The following is a 4,965-nucleotide window of genomic DNA, read 5'->3' on the forward strand; positions in this document are numbered from 1 at the left end:
GGTCCTGGAAAGTTGATTCAGTGGGAGAAACTTGACGTCCAACCAAATGCGGAAATTCCAAAGCTGTCGGCCATTGACTGCGACGCTTGCGGACAAAATGCACAGTTTAAAACAGCTACATCCAAAGGCAAAGACCCCTCCAAAACAAGCAAAAACAACTGGCCCTAGCGATTCACCAAGTTCTGACGAATCCTCCTGATATGAATCAAATGTATGTCTCTTTTCCTGTCCCGAAGAAGGATGCATTAAACGTTATCAACGGTTCTCCTCACTTCAAAGGCACCTGGACTGTGGCAGACATCACCCTGCTATTGAGAACGAGAGTCTCTTGGACAGAGCCATCGTCAGTTATTCCGAGAGACCGGATGTGCAGTCCGGTAGTGTGCCAAATATTCCGACAGAAGTATCTAAAGTGCGATCAGTGGAAAACCTGTTGCTCCCCATGGGCTGGGTATTGAGGTCATCCCAAGTTAAAAGAACCAGATTCACCGCTAATCAGAAAGATTACTTAACAAAGAAATTCGATCTTGGAGAAATCTCGGGAAGAAAAGCGGATCCGGAATCTGTTGCAAGGGCTATGATGGGAGCCAGGGACAGTGAGGGAAATCGCTTGTTTACAAGTGCAGAGTTTTTGACTTCACAGCAGGTAGCAAGCTTTTTCAGTCGATTGGCAGCTAAAGGGCGCTTACCAGATGTCTTGAGTGGTAGTGACTAGGAGGCAGATGACGCAGAAAGGGAGAGTGCACTTCAAGAGCTCAGCAACGCAGTTATGCGAGAAGTATCATTGGAGCATCCAATAGGTTACGACTGTTACAACATATGTGATCTCATCAGTTCCTCTAAGCTCTCTTCTTTTTCAATTCAAATGCTGAAAGAATTTTGCATTTTTTTGAAATAGACACAAGCCATGTAAAGGTGAGACGAAAGAAGCCATACTTAGATCTTTTGGTTGCTTTTGGTAAAGACTGTACATGTTCCTGTCAGAAGGACATTATTATTATTATTATTATTATTATTATTATTATTATTATTATTATCGTCCTCACGTAATGTTTGCTTAGAGTCCTTAGGGCCGAGACCAAACCATGGTCCTGGGGCACTAGGGCATAGCCAGTTTTTAGCTTGATAGCACCCTCCTCAAAATGTGTGCTGTACCTAGCAAGGTTATCTTTTGTAGTTCACTGATGCTTAATTGGCCGGGAATTCTTCCAAGATAAGTTTCTAGTCCCTTTTTGATAGCTCCAAGTGCTCCAATGATAACTGGTATCGTTTCCGTTCTCATGCCCCACATTCGGCTTGTTTCGATTTCCAAGTCCTTATATTTGGATAGTTTTTCACTGACTTTCACGGATGTGTTTCTGTCTGATGGTACTGCCATGTCAATAAATTTACAGGTTTTCGTTTTGTGGTCTTTAATCACTATATCGGGTCTGTTGGCTGTTATTTTCCTGTCTGTGTGTATTGGCATGTCCCATAATATCGTGACATCCTCGTTTTCTGTAACTGTTTGCGGCTCATGGTCATACCACTTTTCTGATGTCTTTATATTATAATTGTGACAGACTTTCCAATGTATATACGCGGCTGCTTTATCGTGTCTGTGGGTATATTCTGTTTTCGCAAGTTCAGGACACCCAGACACGATATGGTCAATTGTTTCGTCGTATTTGTTACACATCCTGCATAGGGGGCTAGTACCGTCTTTGATAATGCTGGCGTGGTATGATCTGGTAGCTAGGCTTTGGTCTTGGGCTGCGATTATGAATCCTTCCGTTTCTGCCTTCAGTCCACTGCTTTTGAGCCACTGGTTGGTTTTGTGGTGGTCAACATCTGCCTCCTTTATTCTCTTTGGGTATCTTCCATGTAGGGCTTTGTTCTCCCACTGCTTTGTTAATTTTTCTTGGGTCTTATTTCGTGCCATTTGTTTGGTTCTCTTTGCATATTTGGTGGTTGTTTCTTTTGCTTGTTTATCTGGTATTGTTAGGTCTAGGTCTTGTTTGAATTGTTCTGCTTGCCTTTGTATAGAGTACAATTTCTTTCTGCCATCATGTTCTTGCACTAGTTTGATTAGGGCATCATCAGTGTTCTTTAGGTATGTATCGAGCCCTATCGTGGTTGTTTTGTAGGAGGCTTCTAATTGGATAAGACCCCTACCACCAGCATTTCTTGGGAGGTAGAGTCTGTCTACATCTGCTTTTGTGTGATGCATTTTTGATAGGGTGAGTAGTTTTCTTGTTTTTGTGTCTAACCTCTTGATTTCACTCATTTTCCAGTCGATTATGTTAAAACTGTAGGTCACCACTGGGATAGCTAAGGTATTGATTGCCTCAAATCTATTGGCAGCGTTGAGCTCCGTTTTTAGGACCATCCTTACTCTACGGTAGTATTCCTTCCTCACTCTTTCTTTCATCTTGGCATGCTGTATACCATCACCTTCATCCACGCCAAGGTATTTATATGTGTTCTCTTGGTCTAGTTCCTTGATACAGGTGTCAATGTCAAGTTGTAAATCGGAAGTTTCTGTCAGCTTTCCTCTTTTGAATGTGGCTTTAGCGCATTTGTCCAGCCCGAATTCCATCTTGATATCATTGCTGAATGTCTTTACAATATTCAGTAGGCCGGTTTGCTGGCTGTCACTTTTTGCATATGTTTTTAGGTCGTCCATATAAAAGAGGTGGCTGATTGTTCTACCCTGGGCTTCATACCCGTAAGTGGTTGCCTTTAGTAATGAGCTCAGTGGAGCAAGGGCAAGACAGAACAGGAGTGGAGAGAGAGAGTCTCCTTGAAAGATTCCACTTTTGATATTGATAGGCCTTGATGTTATTGACCCTTCAGCGTGGTTGAGGTGTAACGTTGTCTTCCAACATTTCATGCTTTCTGCGATAAAGTTGACAGTCACAGGGCAGATCTTATAGATTTCCATGCACTTTATTATCCACGTGTGAGGTACACTATCAAATGCTTTCTTATAGTCTATCCAGGCTGTGGATAGGTTCTTTTTCTTGGTCTTACAGTCCTCCAGAATCATCTTGTTTATCAGGAGTTGGTCTTTGCATCCGTAGCTCCCTCTCTTACAGCCTTTCTGCTCTGATGGTTTATTATTATTATTATTATTATTATTATTATTATTATTATTATTATTATTATTATTATTATTAAGTAAGACAGTGACTGAGCTTGACTGAGCTTAGATCATATGCCATGCCTCTTGTTATGATAGATCTAAGGCTGACTCCTCCACAGCTCTCCACGGACTGCTAACCTAATACTAATTTTGTCTTCCACCGGGTGTCCCGTTATGTGGCTAGTTGTTCGTGACCTCTCGCATGCATAGAAGGCCTTCACGCACCTTGAACACGGTAACTTCTCGGCTCGACGAGTTTCCTTCCCCGCGACCTTTTATTTGGAATTCAACGTCTCCTAAGAGAGGCCAACAGAACAAGAACATAATAAATTCCACGGGAATGATTCGTGATTCATGAAAAAAAAGCGTGGCTTCCGATTTAAATCAACAATGAAAATTGACATCTCTTACGGGATTTCTTTTCTCACCGAATTTTAGCCCGTATAGCCTTCAAATAACTTTTTTTTTCAACTGCACCTAAACTTCAAATGGATAGTATTTTCCTGTTTAAGAAAAAAAAATATCGTGGCCTAATTAACCAAGACATACTTGAGGACGGAGTTCAGAATTTAGTTTCGTTCCCAAATGTAGGTGAGCATAGATACACTCCCAGCCCTTTCATTACTTCCAAGAGTTCGGAGTTTTCAGGATAATTTTGTCAGTACCTGGTAGCTAACATAAAAGGTAACTGTTTTATGCTTTAGTTTAGTTAGTTTCCCTTTTAGCGATGTTGTATGTTATTACTTGGAGGCCGTGTAGCATAGTATATTGACTTCTGGTTTCTTAGATGTGAAATCGACATCTCGTTCCAAGTGAATGGCGAAGAATTCGAACTGCTCACGAAACACTTACTTCGATTAAATTAGGTTACTTTGGTGTTGAGATTGAATTCTTCTCCCAGTATACTCTACGTGAAAGCAAGCAATTTGCTAATCAGTACAAATAGCTAATAACACAAGGTCGTTAAAAGCTCATACCCGTCTGTCCTCAAACAACACGCAGCAGTCTATTGTTTATTTTTTGCTGATGTTTTCATTAAAATGTAGCTTTTTCAGCGGCCCCTCAAAAACCACTCGAAGAAGAACCCAAGCTGATTTTAATACATGTTTTAGAACAACATAAAAGGATTACGCTGGCGAAGTTTGAGGGAATTTGGGGTTATGGCACGTGTCGAAAAATATCTCCGAATTTTATTCCTAAACTGGGAATATCAGCTGAGTAAACAAAAGCAATTTTTCAACATTTGAGGATTTTTCCTTGACGGGGGATCAAGACAAGTTATAGGCTGTTTTTGATAGCTGAATACTTTGTCTTTCAAGAAAAAGTATCGGGAAGTTTTGGTTCTTTTTGACACGCGAACGCAAATTAAGTCTAGATTTCTAATTTTCAGCCTTTGCGTTCGACCAATTTGGCCATAGTCAGGGCGAAATTCGTTTTTCTTGATTTTCACGAATTTAAAGCGTTTCAAGCGGAAAAAAAACTATATCACATTTCATATCTGCCTAAGGGCAATACGTGGACGAAAATAGGGAAAAATCGATTTTTCGACTTCTGCCGCTAAATTTAAATTTTACTTGATTTTTGGTGACATTTGCTCTTAATAGTTTTAAGACAATCAGCTTGAGAATGCCAAGAATATTTTGCACAGTTTTACTTCGCTGGGATACGGATATTACGAGGGATCCACTGTAATTGGCTAGGCTGTAGTGGTCTCTCTGCCTAATAATACAAATTTTATGTATATAAGTATTTTAAATACCAGTAGGCAAAGTTGAATTTAAAAAAAGGATATTGCAAACATGAACAATTTGATTTTAGGTAGCTGGTAAATGGGAATAGAG

The 4,965-nt window shown here is 40.3% G+C and overlaps 1 pseudogene; it reads left to right on the top strand.

Moving 5' to 3' along the window:
• Positions 1-1,050, top strand: part of LOC149115110 (uncharacterized) — a 3,243-nt pseudogene extending 2,193 nt beyond the window's left edge.
• The last annotated feature ends 3,915 nt before the right edge of the window (positions 1,051-4,965 follow it).

The sequence above is a fragment of the Orbicella faveolata genome, unplaced genomic scaffold (genome assembly GCF_042242905.1).
Source record: "Orbicella faveolata isolate gen_17 unplaced genomic scaffold, um_ofav_v1 contig_13, whole genome shotgun sequence".
Taxonomy (NCBI): Eukaryota; Metazoa; Cnidaria; class Anthozoa; order Scleractinia; family Merulinidae; genus Orbicella; species Orbicella faveolata.